At 31.3% G+C, this 16,465-nt stretch overlaps 1 pseudogene; it reads right to left on the reverse strand.

Moving 5' to 3' along the window:
• Positions 1 to 3,535: 3,535 nt before the first annotated feature.
• On the reverse strand, positions 3,536 to 15,470 carry LOC134707440 (thyroxine 5-deiodinase-like; annotated as a pseudogene).
• Positions 15,471 to 16,465: the final 995 nt, after the last annotated feature.

Raw genomic sequence — 16,465 nt, forward strand, 5'->3', positions numbered from 1 at the left:
ATTAACTATTTTTGGATTCTCATAAATTCTACCTATAACTTTTGGACTAGTTTAAATCTCGGTCCATTTCTGTAATTTGTTCTTACATACTTTTGATTTTTTAACTCTGTATGCTTACATTGCCTATGTAAATTTTAAAACTGTTTGTATGTACATTGAACGACAAACTTATGTGACGTATACAAATTTTATGACGTCAGACACTCAAGTCAATCCATGTGTTGGTTGAGATACTAGTAGATGTTTTTGTGTTCTGTTGAATTGTCCCTTTTAAAATTGTTATGCGATGATGACTGATGTACCCATATTTTAACTATTTTATTAATTGTGACTGTTTATTTCACGCGTCATGTAAATATAACGGAATTTGATGAGAATTTTATATAAGAGAGAGGGTTAGCGCTATAGAACCAGATGAAATCCACTATTTTCTACATTTGAAAATGCCTGTACCAAGTCAGGTATATGACAGTTATTGTCTATTCGTTTTTGATGCGTTTTGTTATTTGATTTTGCCATGTGATTATGGACTTTCCGTATTGATTTTCCTCTGAGTTCAGTATTTTTGTGATTTTACTTTTTCATGACGCATCCATCAATCATAGGCTTCTTCGGAGAGGTAAACGAGTTTTCTTGTGTGAAAATATACTTACATATTTCCCTTCACACACAAGTTCTAGCTTTTTGACGTGATACGTATTTACATAAAATTTTACCTATAACATTATGTCAAAATAGAAATCAAAGATAAAGATACGAAAACAAAATTGTTGTACAAAAGCAGGCCAAATTGTTTATAATTTTTTTTACACAAGTATTCAGTATGGCGCTACACAGATATTTTAATAACGTACGAGATGGGCATGTATCCGACCTATAACTTGAACTTATCAAACCTTCTGAACAGATCCTTGTATACACTATTTATATTGACTTGCTAAGGGAAGGCATATTTTTCATAACCTGCTTCCAAACCTTTTTTTTAACTGTAAAGATCAACTTTATCAGCGATAAATGTCCGAGTTTCAGCGTTATTGAAAAAATATATCCTCAAGGAAGTGCAAATTATATTTGGATACTTAGATATTCTAAATGTTTGTTAATAGTACGTGCAATGATGATCCAAGTATCTTTCTGAAGTGTTCACCTGCAACAGTATAAACAAACAGCATTTGACTGCCTTCTCCTTACACTAGTATTTCCAATTATAAACTTAGAGTTATATAATATGTACTCTTGTTTCATAAGTAGTTATGAAAGGTACCAGGATTATAATTTAGTACGCCAGACGTGAGTTTCGTCTACATAAGACTCATCAGTGACGCTCAAATCAAAAATATTTATAAACCCAAACAAGTACAAAGTTAAAGAGCATTGAGGATCCAAAATTCCAAAAAGTTGTGCCAAATACGGCTAAGGTAATCTATGCCTGGGATAAGAAAATCCTTAGTTTTTCAAAAAAAATAAGAAGAGTTTTTATAAGAAGAGTAGACACTGTAGATTGAAATACATTGTTTTATGAAGGGATAATTCATACTTTTCTTGATATACAGAAAGGATATAGTTACGATACTGTTGTAAGGTCATTAAGGATGGCATATTTTGGTATTATTATTGATTCATGCACTCATGGGGTCTTTGAATCGGAAATAAACTCATTTTCTCTAAAAGCAGTTGTTGGCATGATACGAGTTATGTTCTCCTCAAATATATTATGTTGATATGATACTCATCCATAACGGGAGGGATTGTGCTGGATTTTCATATGAATAAGACTTAATCTTTCTATCAGTTTAATTGGTGTCTGCAGCTGGCATGTCAGTAACTGCTAGTAGTCATTTGTAAATGTATGTATCATTGTCGTTTTTGATTAGTTGCCTGTTCTAACAGGACTCAGACTTCTTTTGAACCGAGTTTTACTGTGCGTATTGCTGTGTGTTTCATTATTCCACATTGCATGGCTAATGGTATAGGCCGGAAAGTGTTGAGATCTCACAAAACATGTTTAATTCCGTCGCATTTTTGTGCGTCTGTCCAATGTCAGTAGACTCTGGCCTTTGTTAGTCTTGAATATTTTTTTCTAATTTTAGTTCATTTGTATGTTTTGGAGTTTTGTATGATGTCCATATTCACTGAACTAGTACTCATTAAGGTCAAGCTGAGGTCCGCCTCGGATGCAGGATTTCCTCGCTGCGTTTAAGATCCCTTAGTTGACTTCGGCTACTTTCTGTTCTTTAAATGTGCATGAAATGTATGTTCTATGTCTTTTATGTTTTAATATTTGTATTGTGTATGATTGTTATGTAAATGTATGCATTTGTCGGTTATAAAAGCTCAGAGAGCTTATGTTTATTTGTTATGTGACATGCCGACTATAGATAAAGCTTTGAATAGAATTGGTCAGGTTGTTGTCTCTTTTGACATATTCCCTATTTCCATTCACAATTTTATTTGTAAAATAAAATATACTGACATCATCAAGGTAAATATTTGTTTGATACTGATATCATCAAGATAAATATATGTTTGATACTGACATCATCAAGATAAATATATGTTTGAACCTGACATCATCAAGATAAATATATGTTTGATACTGTCATCATCAAGATAAATACATATTTGATACTGACATAATCAAGGTAAATATATGTTTGATACTGACATCATCAAGATAAATATATGTTTGATACTGACATCATCGAGGTGAATATATGTTTGATACTGACATCATCAAGATAAATATTTGTTTGATACTGACATAATCAAGGTAAATATATGTTTGATACTGACATCATCAAGATAAATATATGTTTGATACTGATATCATCAAGGTAAACATATGTTTGATACTGACATCATCAAGGTAAATATATGTTTGATACTGATATCATCAAGGTAAATATATGTTTGATACTGACATCATCAAGGTAAATATATGTTAGATACTGACATCATCATGGTAAATATATGTTTGATACTGACATCATCAAGATAAATATATATTTGATACTGACATTAAAATAAATACATATTTGATACTTACATCATCAAGGTAAATATATGTTTGATACTGATATCATCAAGGTAAATATATGTTTGATACTGACATCATCAAGATAAATATATGTTTGAACCTGACATCATCAAGATAAATACATATTTGATACTGACATCATCAAGGTAAATATATGTTTGATACTGACATCATCAAGGTAAATATATGTTTGATACTGACATCATCAAGGTAAATATATGTTTGATACTGACATCATCAAGGTAAATATATATTTGATACTGACATCATCAAGATAAATACATATTTGATACTGACATCATGAAGATAGTTGATTTATTTATTTACAAAATAGTTGTTACGTTCAACAACCAATCGGTATTCCTATGGGAACTAACTTGTTTATTTGTCGACTTGTTGTTGAAGTCATATGAGGCAGACTATGCATGTGTTCAAGAATTTGATACACATTTTTTTTCACCAATCACTCGTTTCATATTACTTTAATAACAACCCAAATATATGTCATTAGCTTTTTAATACAAATCAAATCATGATTTGTAAATTTTATTCAGAAACATCTTATTTCATCCAAAGTCATTTCTACTATTTTGAAAATGACTCCTTCATTTACGATGTCATTCTTTAAAATAAAACGTACAAAAAGGTTTACATATAAACAACTACTTGTTGTAAGAAAAACATTCACAAATAAATTTTACATAATCTTAATTATATCGTATACTTATTTTCATATAATTCAAAGATCAAAATGTTCTTTAGAAAATCATATATAACAATCATGTTTGAAAGTTAATTTGATAATATGCTAATGTTTAATGTTGGTCTTAACCCTGAAGCTCAAGACTTTTCTGTTTTCCTTTACATTTTACATTGATTTCTGATATACTTCTAACCATGACTTTACTTCTTGTGGACTATATAATTGTGGACCGAGTCCGTTTGCCAAAACTACCTTTCCGTTATTGATGATGTAATATCGTTCGGGGAACGCACCATATGCCAGACATGTTTTATCATCCATGGTATCTACCAATATTGGACAGTCAAAACCTTCTTGTCTGAGAAGTTTAGCCGCTTCGATTCTTTCCTCCAATGATTTATGCTGTAACATATCTTCAAATTTCGGACCACGCATGTTCCAGCCATCTAAAGGGTGTGCTTCTCTGACGTAAATTATGACAAAGTCAGCAACTGAGGCAAACTCACGGATCATTTCCTTGAAATGCACCAGGTCTGCCATAAAAGGGGGTCATGTGCAGCTTCCGAAATTAACAATTAGCGGACGATGGGATTTTTCAAAGTCTAGAAGTTTACTAAATGTTTTCGTTTCTACATTACATACTGTTGTGTTAATAGCTGCTTTTCCAACTTCTGCTTCCCTGTATATTATTTCCCATAAATGTTTTTTCACTACGACTTGGAAAGTTTTAAGAGTTATGATTGGTTCTAACCCTACACCGTACATTTCCTTTGATTTGTCTGCAAATCGTCGTTTTACGATTGTTCCTATACCAGGAAGCCATCCAAGAATCAAAAACAAAATCCAAAAAATGACAGTCTTCACACATGTGACAAGAACATTTAATTTATAAATGAACCCAGACATTTTAGCTTATACTGGTATTCGTCAATGCATCTACAATTAAAATCAAAGACTAGACACAGTGGGAATTGAAAAATAAAAACAAAACAAAAGTAATTGAATTTCAAATCGAGCCCAAATACTTTTTGAATAGATATATATATATATATATATATACAGGTGTGAAATTTATTAGAATACATTGAATTATATGTTACAGTATGTAAAGGGTAAAAGGGGCACTAGCTACGAGATGTATAAAAAATCGAAAGTATGATTTTTTTTGTTCAATCATTAATAAAAGTGAAGTAGTGAAATGTTCAATTTTGTCAAATTAATCTAAATAACATTAATAATGGATTATTCACTTGTAAGTGAAAAACTCGACCTTATTAAATCCGTATTCATATAAACTCCAATTTAACCCCGTAAAAAGAGATAGAATAACGCATGCATTGTCCATGTACGGTTTTTTAAAGGGTGAGAATGTCAACATTGACAAGGGAAACAAAGGTAAATAATTTGATTATCTGATTCTATCCACAAAACATCATTCTTACATAGGTAAAAACAACGATAAACATATTTTTTTTTATCAATAATACAAAATTTAACAGACCTTTAAAAATCCGAGTGCACGAGTTGCTTAATCTATCCATATCTATGTTTATGTTTACATCGCTTATATGGTCATGGAATGTCAACTCGATAGTTAATTAGATGGCGTCTTGGCTAAAATTCACACAAAACGAAGCTAAATCATATTGAGATCATGTCCTGTAAATTGATTATTTTTTACTTTTGAAAGTTTGGAAAAATGTTTTACATTGTTAAAAATAGAATATGAGAATTTGAGTCCAATCGTGAATTTTTGCCCCTTTAAATATGTTTGCTTCTTGATTTATGAAAAATCTACCTTCTTTTATCCAAAGTATTTAGTAGCTATATATTGTTTTAATCAGAGTTGTAACTATATGACATCTTAAAGTCATAAGAAACCTAAAATTTTAAAAAAATATGCATAGGTTTTTTATAACTTAATAGATAGTTTTCATTATACAACTTATGTACATATACTTTTTTCTGAGGAACATTTTTTAATTTGTCCACATTTAGAAGAAGTTTACTTATAATTCATTTTTACAAAGGTAAAAACAACGATCAACAGGAAGCAACTCGCCGACATAATTTCCGTCAATCTAATTGAAATGTTGATCTCTGATTACGTGATACTCATATGCAGTATCACGTAATCAGAGATCAACATTTCAATTAGATTGAATTTCCGTATGCATAGTGACTTGAGCGTAAACCTCCTCGTAAAAATCAGGTGATCGCATTTACGCATAGATCTGTCATTAATATAAACAATTATCTGATTGTACATGTTAATGCCCGCGTCACACTGTCCCGATATTTACGCTGATGGCAACACGATTATGGAAATTTTCAGAATCGGGACTGATCGTAATTAGATCGGGCTATTCGCAGTGCCATCTTTAACCATCGTAGAACCACCGGCCACTTTTTCTAGCCTTCGGGGACAACTTCGGGAAGCGTTCTAAATTTTTTAACATGTTAAAAAATCCCCGAAGGTGCGTCCGATGTTGAGGGTTCGTATTGAGTTCGTATCACCATCCTGACCATCGTAATGTCACAGGGAATGCATCTTTGAACATCGTATTGCATTCGTGTTTCCATCGTTTCCATCGGGCAGTTTTGACATTACGATGTCTACACGAATTAATCACGAAGCTACCCGAAGGTCTTACGATGCCAACACGACTTCGTAAAGACCTCGTAATCCCGTCGTGTTGCCATCGAATAAAAGTATGAAGGCGACAAGATGGAACTACGACGGCAATAAATCCAGCTAAATGTAAGTTAATAAAATTAACGGTACCAATTTTCTTGCACCAGATGCGCATTTCGACAATATATGTCTCTTCAGTGATGCTCGTGGCCAAAATATTTGAAATCCAAAGCTTATATAAAAGATGAAGAGCTATAATCCAAAAGGTCCAAAAAATAATTTTCGCGCTAAAATACATTTAAAGTGCCATGCGCGATATGCACTATTCAGTCTAATACGACAGTTAGGAAAGACGTTCACAAAACATGGAGCTCATATCATATGATTCTTTGAGAACAAGAAAGGCGACGCGTTGTTTCTATTAATTCAAATGGAACAAGAAGAGCAGCTATTACAGGCTCAGGATTTACTTTTACAAGTACATGTAAATATTATTTTTTGTAAATTTTTCATATCAAGTAACATAATGAAAATCATAAACATGCCTCGTACACCATCATCCATCTTAAAAGACTGCCTTCAAGTACTTGTAGTAAAACAAAATAGCTATTCGAACACACCTATTCTGATTTTGTGATTCATTACATAGGTATTTCATTTGACCTATATATTTCATCTTTTGGTACTGTGATTTTTTTATGTTATAAAGTCAACCTGTAGCTTTGCTATATAAAAATGATAGCAAGCCAAACAAAGATTTGTCTTGCTAGCAGCTGTAATAACTTTAAGTTACCCATACGGCCTTCAATAGTGAGTAATTTTTACAAAGCACTCTCAACATTATATCTTTAACTTTAAATTAACAAATGCAGGAAATTATTCGTAAATATGTACTTAACACTGTGGAACATTTTGAAAAACATTTCTCTTTCATATATTAGAAATAAAACCTAGTCTGACTAAAATTCGTTAAATGATTATTTTAAAATTCTTTTACTTTTAGAAGAAGAAAAAACAAATGTCAAAAAATTTCAAATTAATAAGTACTGCCTTTGTAAACTGATATCAAACTGGTTGAAAACTAGTGATTTTGATAAATCACAAGGACGCCACATGATTTTTTTATCAATTTAATCGTTTTTCGTACTAGTACGTAAAAAGCAGTAATAGAAAGTGGACAAATAAAAATCATGATTTATAGGTTTTTTTCGGAATTTACTCATGTTTTAGTGAAGCCACTCGTAACGCATCTTTGTCGGAATTAAAATAAAAACAAAAAAGTTATAAATATATATATTCATTTGGTTTTCATGTCTCTTTCATAAACATTTTACCAAGCTGACCACACTCTTACTTATTAGTTGGCGCACATCAACATTAAAACCTATGTCAAATAACTATGTCGGGAAATAAATGAAACAAAAGCAAAATTATTTGTCCTTTTAATCATTTAATCTTTTAAATAAGAACAACACATTTTATTATTTTATTATGATAATCAACTATTAATCTTTTCGATACAATTGTCAATTTCTTAAATTAAAGAATATATGATTGTTTAATCAGTTGTTATATTATTTGGCACGTGTCAATCGGTTCATTGATTTTCGGTATATCAAAGAAAAATGGGCACGTGCCTAGAAAATGTTGAATATCTTTTTTATTTATGATTATTTTTCTATAAAATTTGAAATTTATGCATTAAATATCAATCTTTAACAGAATATGCAAAAATAACACGTATAACAGTAGTCCTTCTAGTCCTTAGTGGCATTGTATAGTCCTTAGTGCACTAAGGAGTCCTTAGCAGTGTTTAGACGTACCGATGATGCAATGGTGGAATTTAAATGCGGTTGTAAATAGACTACCAACCTATGAGATTCTAATATAGGTCCAGTGGCCGATCAATGCTTTTAAATTGGGACTTATGGTTGGACCCCACCCCCTTATCCTAGGCTTGGAACCCCCTTTTGAAAACGGCTGGATCTGCCCTTGAGGTCACACTGCTATAGCCTATCCACATGGGTAATATTGAAACAGACAAAACATATCCAACTATATCAGTCCTATTCATGACCGATAACTCTGTCGATAGATTTTATAGCGTATACAATATTGTTAAAACCAGATCAATCGTATCATACGTCTCTGCTGGAATGTATACAATAACTCTTTTTTTTTAACACAATTTAAACTTTATATCGATTCATTGTCTGGATTTAGCTTTAAATATTGAATTAAAAAATAAAAAACAATAACATCATATCATTTAAATTAAAATTTGAATCAGAATATTTCTTTGAAATAATTATAGAAACATATACATATTTGAATGCCTTTTAAGCAAAAAATATTTTTTTAAAGAAATTTTCATAATATTAATATCGGCGTTTTGCATTTGCGCCGATTTTTTCTTTCATTTGCTCCGATTTTTTCTTTCATTTGCGCCGAATTTTTTTTCATTTGCGCCGATTTTTATACAGGTAAGTAACAGGTAAATACAGGTGAAATGATAAAAGAAGATAGGGTATGAGTGCCAATGGGACAACTCTCCATTCCAGTAATGTTATTTTCATTTATCATAAAAGACCTCCTCTGTTAGCCAGTTGTACAAGTTATGAATTGTCAATCATAACATGTATGTAACTTTTGTCTCCTGCTTAAAATCAAGAAAGAAGTAAAAACCTAAGATAAAAGCACTTTGTTTATACTTAAATGACGAATTAAAAATATATGTACAGCATTCAAATCCATAAAAACGGAATACATTCAAATCATAAATCTGTTCTTGCCGAGTATGTATATTCTCCTAAAGTTTATTATGAACCATACTTCTTCTGATTTGACACGGGAAGGAGAATAAAGTTATTTGTACATTTATGAAAACTTTTGTATATCACAAAATTTAAACTCTGGTAATACATGTATACACACTGACAGGATGTTGAATGTCACCTGGTTGCTTTTGGTTTGCACGTCTACCTGACAATATATTATGATGTAACATTTAACCCAAGTTAGATTTCACCTGTTCGGTCAAGGAAGGTAAAGGTATAGAATATTTATCTATTATAATTGGACATCGTTTTTTTTTCTCTTAGGATGAAAATATTAATTTTTTTTTCTAAAAGGAATGTATAATATATTTCTAAAGAAAAAATAAAATATACAGAAACCTTAAAAAACATTTTTTTAAAAAGAAGAGAATTCTTTTTATTATAGATATTGTAAACTATTTTCTGGTAATAGTATCTCCTGGATGAACTTTTCATATTATGGTAGAAAATGATATTTAATGCATAAATTTCTATTTTTGTAGAAAAATAATCATAGATGAATAAGATATTCAACATTATTTAGACACGTGCTATATTATTTGGCACGTGTCAATCGGTTCATTGATTTTTGGTATATCAAAGAAAAATGGGCACGTGCCTAGAAAATGTTGAATATCTTTTTTATTTATGATTATTTTTCTATAAAATTTGAAATTTATGCATTAAATATCAATCTTTAACAGAATATACAAAAATAACACGTATAACAGTAGTCCTTCTAGTCCTTAGTGGCATTGTATAGTCCTTAGTGCACTAAGGAGTCCTTAGCAGTGTTTAGACGTACCGCTGGACGAATATCTGTCAAAATAAATGTTCCCGTGTCACGCTTAAAATAAAAAAAATATTAAAAAATTTTGAAATCAATGATATCGAAATATCACAAAAGAAAAATAACAGAAACATCAGAGATTCTTTATGAAAAATTAGATATAATCTAGGAAAGTCTTACTATAGAAATCATTGATGTGATGCAACATTTCCATATGATACATCAGCCGCCATTTTGAAAAATCTCGGAAAATTTCCTTTTTGAAATCGATGTTTGGCCGAATTTGCCCTGAAATTAAACTGTTTTAAGTAGTATTTTGCGCCAGCTATATGTTTGTATATACTTGATCGATTTGCAAAATTTGTGTTTTATTTACAGAATTTCTTTATTTGTTGTAAAAGTAGACATGGGTATCGGTAATTTAGCATTGAGTCAACGGAGAAATGACGAGAAAAAGTGCATGTTTTACGATGTCGATTTGACCGAATTTAATCAAAAAATAAACTGTTAGGACCAACATTGTTTGATAGAAATATGTTTGAATATCAAGGATTGATTTGCAAAAATAAGAAAACGGATCAAGTTTATAAGAAAATTAAACTTTATTGAAGCATATATGCATTTTATATGGGGAAATAATAATACAAAATGGCGGCTTTTATACGTCACAAAAGTCACGTGATGTCTAACTTAGTTGGATATGACTAATATGTCAAGGCAACACGAATTGTCTCGTCTTAAAATGTTGAAAAAATTGCAATTTCAATAACAAATGTGGACACAAACATGATGGTAGTCTCGCGTGTCAAAAATCAGCTCAAAATCTAGAGGCGTATAGAAAAGAGTCAGTATAATAACTGTGATTTTCAACAATTTTCGAAGTTGTTAACCCTAAATTTTGGCCAAAATTAGCGGAGCAAAACAATTTTCAATTTCATCTGCAAATCATCATAGTTATCTCACATACAAAAAAAAATCAGTCCAATATCTGAAAGCATTTAGAAAAAAGTCTGTATAACTGAGATTTTCAACAATTTATCAAAGTCCATAGCCCATAATTTCGGCAAAAATTAGCCAAGCAGAACAAAACTTAAACATGATCTGTAACTGATCATGGTTAACTCACATAACAAAAATCAGCCCAATATATGAAGGCGTTTAAAAAAATAATTCCGTATAATGGTTTGCTACGGAATGACGGAATTTCGAAATTACGGAATTTCAGAATGACGGAATTTCGGAATTACGGAATTTCGAACAAGGGTAAAGCTGTATGGCACCGATAACTTCGTTGCGGACCATACATATCATTACTTAAGAAGAAAAAAAACATTCTTTCAAACAGTCCAATCCAATACAGCTCCAAATGACAATAAATATTCAAATGGTAAAATAAATATTCCAAAAAATTTTTAAAAAATGTACAAATGCTGATGACCCCAACTTTGAAGATACCAACTGAGTAGCCTCAGACTATAAATTGAACAACTTCAGATGCAACGAAAATCTTGGCAAACAGAAAATGTATTTATTATAAACATAGAAAAAATATTGAGAAGGAAAACAGTTCTTTTTTATATCAAAGACTTTCCCCGTTGGTAAATCGATATCACGATGAACATAATCAGCTCGCCGCCTGGGCGCTCTTTTAAATCGCGATGACCGTGAGGGCATTCCGTTGCTTTGTTGCCACACAGATTTGACTTGCGTTTTTGACTAGTAATCGATCGTATAAATAACAATCCGTATCGCTTGTTATAAATTTATTTCTCCAATGAATACTAAAAAAAGGAAGGGAAAACAAATGAATAAGATGTAAATGTCTGTTGACGTTAGAAATGTGTATATATTTTTTCTATATTTATACATTTAGATCGTTCATTGCTGTTTATTTGGTATTTTTGTTGACGTAATCGCGTTTTGAAGGACAGGAAAGCCGTTAATTATAAGTGGTTTATCTAATATAAGATTTATAGATATATTAAGAAGATGGTGCATGAATTCGAATGAGAGAACTTTCCATCAAAGTAATAGTTTGTTTTAAGTAAACCATTATAGATCAAAGTAGGGCCTTAAACACGTAGTCTTGACTCTCAGCGAACACCACGATATATAGGAACCAAACAATTACTATTGTCAAACCCCTCAAACAGGAAAACCAACAGTCTTATTTGTATAAAAAAAGGAGATTCAAAAATGCACAGGCCAAATTTTGTCGAATCAATCTGAACGAGGACAGTATGATTCATCTTTGTCAAAAGTTAGTTTCATTGTTTTCAATAAAGAAAGTCTTCCATGCATGCGTTGCGAGCATATCTGATATATATTATTTCGGTGCGTTCCTTGTAAATTTGCTAAATGTTATATATTTGTGAACAATGATTTTGATACTAAGCTATTTGATTACGACATTGTTTATTAAACCCCATCGGTACTGGCATTTTCAAATTTTGAAAATGGTGGATTGAACCTGGTTATATTGCGCTAAACCTGTCACGTGTATGACAGTATCATCAAATTCTGTCATATTTACAACGATGCAATAACAAAACAGACATAAAAGGGTAAAATTGTCAAAATATGGATACAGCAGTCAAATATTAATACTAATAAGTACTAATATCGATATTACAAAAACACCGCTATGATATTTTAAAAGTATCGCATTGATATTTTAAAAGTATCCCATTGATATTTTAAAAGCATCGCATTGTTTATTTATGTATATAAGAAAAACACAGCACTTCAAATTTCACACGGACATAAAATTTAGCTTCTAACTAACTTCTGAATGTATATTTAGACTCAATTGTTGTTTATATTTGAACAATAAGTTTTATAGTTAGTATTTTCTTAATTTTTCGTTGCCGAAAACAACATTTTCCGCTTGGAATGTCTGCATATTTACAATTGATATTAGACAATATCGCTCATTGATATAAGAAAAGTTTTTATCGATACGCTTCTTCCATAGACTGAGACAGAGAGAAGAAAAAAAATGACGATTAAACGATATTTTTGCGTAAAAATGATAAATTCTTGCACAGAGGACTAAATTTATGATATATACATGCATTGGTTCAAGAATTGGATAACCATTACTTTTCACCACTCATTCGTTTCATATGACTTTAAGTATAACTGGATCTAGAAAAAGTTAGAGTGGGGTGCCCATTTTCGCCACATTTTTCCATGTTTTCTACAGTTTATGGTCAGGTCTAAATGTTTTTGAAGTATACACATATTTCTATATGAAGATAACTTCAAATGCAAAATTTTTCTTAAGCTTGAAAACGTGTTTGTTTGAAAAAAAATCTTCTGAAAAGTTAGATTAAAGGGTGCTTGAAATTTCCGGATATTTTGTCAATGGGGGACACATATTCGCCGTTTTTACACATCTATTTAAAACCAAATAACCGCAGCTTTTAACATTTTTTTTATCAAATCAATTGCATTATAGATGAATAGCAGAATTTTCAAAGGTGTAAAGAATTCAAAATTAGGGCATTCAGTCAAATATTTACTTAGAAATACTTCTTTGAAATCATATTTTTTATTCAGGAAATTGTCCGAAAATCGTTGTCCGTTTTTCGATCATTTTCGGTAGGAGCCGCAATTTTGTTTCAGTTTAAAAAAATATCATATTTGTTATAAAAATATAATTTACCAGTACATTTCTTCCATTTCAGCCATCCTTTGAAGTTTTTACACCTCAAAATCCTAAAACGGCGAAATTTGTGTCCCCGGCGAAAATGAGCACCCCACTCTAACTGCACATCAAGTTTCAAATATTGAAAACTTAACTGGATTTTGCCATCATTTATTGCATCCCTTCCCTTAGAAGGCACAAAATTAACTATGTTGGGAAAAAGTAAGAGAGAAGAAATTTTGTGAACTATATTGATGCTCATGAACAATAGTGGGACAATAGGTTTCTGCATAACAATAGATGATTTGAATTGTGTAACCAAGTGGGCCGTAACAAATGAAACTCATATGTTTTTTTTTATTTTACTACTTTCCAACTAAGCTGTTAATTTTGTGAAACATCAAATAATATACTGTAACAGGTAACTTCTATATATCAAGGACCAGCGATGCCGGCTAAAAACGTGTCTTAATGAATCGGTTTGTCTGTAAACATAGCTATATCTGTCAATTCCTTATGATAAACCTATTCCAAAATGTTTTAATGCAGGGAACTCGGAATACATATCTAAACGTGTAGGTTCATTTATAACAAATGAACAAAAAGGCGGTCTTTACATCTAAAAAACTACTCTTAGTACAGACTAACCTGTCCAGTTGGAAATGTTTTAGACCTGACATCTACTAGACATATAAAAGTTGTGTGCATTTCAGGAGCGGATCCAGCCATTTAAAAAGGGGTTCCCAACCCAGGACAAAGGGGGGTTCCAACTATATGTCCCCATTAAAATGCATTGAGCGGCCAAAAAAAAAGAGGGGTTTCAACCCCGGACCCCCTAGATCCGCCACTGCATTTTGTGTTTCAGACAAATAAAATCTGTTTTTGGATTTTGATGAACATTTTTTTTTTTCTGTTCCTTCAGTTGTAAAATTCATAAGTTGGGATACAACTTTGAGATGCTCCCTCTCAGATAACAACGGTATTGTATTGTATTAATTGTCCTTGATTAACATGGACAAATAGACAGACATGAGAATTTTACACAACGACAAGTGGGTTAAAGGGTGTAACTGAGTGGAAGTGGACAGTATCAAATGAAATGCAGGTGTTTATTTTTCACTAACAACAGGAACAAAAACAAAATGCCCAACAAAATCCAAAAAAGATTTTATCTTTCTAAAACTTTATATACATTTAGTGGTATTAGCACTTTTCCAACTGGACAGGTTCGTCTGTACTTAGTAGTTTTAAGGTGTGAATGCAGCCATTGTGTCCATTTGTTGTGATAAACCTTAAAAAAAAATGATACTGGCACTCATACAGGTATACAGAACTTGTAGATTTTTCTATTGCTCTGTGCTTTTTTGTAGAAATTTTACAGATTGAAATATACAAATAAATAACGTGTACATGCTAAAAATATCTGACTCCCTTTTCTTGTATAATTAGCAAAAATAAACGAATGCATAAAATTTTGAATGTAAGAATTAGCATTCAAAATAAAGTAAAAAAGTAATTTGTTTTGAAGTTTTTACAAAAAGTAAAGTAGATTCAAAGTAACAGATAAAATCAACTTACCCCTAGAATACCAATGATGTTAATGTCAAATCTGTGAGTTTTTAAACTGCATGACAAATCAGTGTTTGTTTAAGCTGTGTATATCAAACAGGTTAAAAGGTGGGACGTCTATCCAGTTGTTAAATCGGTTCGAGTGTTAAATTTTAGGACAAATACAGTAAACACAATGTATACGAGTTAATTCATTAATAAAAAAAAATCCACGTAGGCACGTACCTAGAGGGTGATTTTAGAGATGCAGTGCTTATTTATGATGTTTCTTATTTAAACTTTTGCTGAGTTGTCTTTAAAAAATAAATTCTTTCAAAAATTATGCCGTGTTATCAGTAAAATCAAATAGCATCTCGAGTGATTCAGACGAAACATTCATTAATTAGAAGAATTTCTCTGTAAAATACGTGTAAAATTCATTTTTTTTTCAATATAAGAATTCAAAGTAAAGACGATAGTTATCATATGTTAAAGTAAAATGATATGCGACCATTCCGGAGCATTGGTATTCACAACTGCATGGACCACGGTGGGAAGCATGTTGCTCCTGACCATCCCGGAGCACTGCTATATAGAAGAAAAAATTCTGAGACAATTGCCTATGGTTGGTAGAAATAAACCGAGGAGCGAAATGATAAACACCTATCATAACTCTAAATAAAAGTTATTTCAAAATTATAATTATGGAAAAAAATGTTCGCACCGAATCACAGGCGCTGGGGTCATGGACCCTTGTTTTTATCTTTTTGTGATTTAATTTGTTTAGTATATATTCTTTGTATTTTATATTTCCATCTGTATTTGTATTCTTGCTTGCGTATGGTACCCCTTTTTTCTCCTTTTCAGGGGTGTTTTAATTTTGTAGTTGACTAATCTTATGTGTGCTTAAATTGCTCTTATCCATACGATAGTCTACATAGATATATTTATGCCACGCTCTTACTCTTGCTGGAAACAATCAACTGGACCCTTTTAAGCCAACCTGACCCAAAGGGCGAAGTGAGATTTTCTCATCACTTGACATCCTTCATCGTTTTTTTTTTACAAAACTCTTCTCCTCTGAAGCTACTGGGCCAAATTTAACCAAACTTGTCCACAATCATTATTAAGGTATTTAGTTTAAAACATGTATCGGATGACCAATCAAGATGGCCGACATGACTAAAATAAGAAAATATGGATAAAAATTTAAATGCAGCTTTTAACTTATATCTCCGAAACTAATTTAAAGCATTTAGAGCAAATCTGACATGAGATAAAATATTT

Source organism: Mytilus trossulus, chromosome 2 (assembly GCF_036588685.1).
Source record: "Mytilus trossulus isolate FHL-02 chromosome 2, PNRI_Mtr1.1.1.hap1, whole genome shotgun sequence".
NCBI lineage: Eukaryota > Metazoa > Mollusca > Bivalvia > Mytilida > Mytilidae > Mytilus > Mytilus trossulus.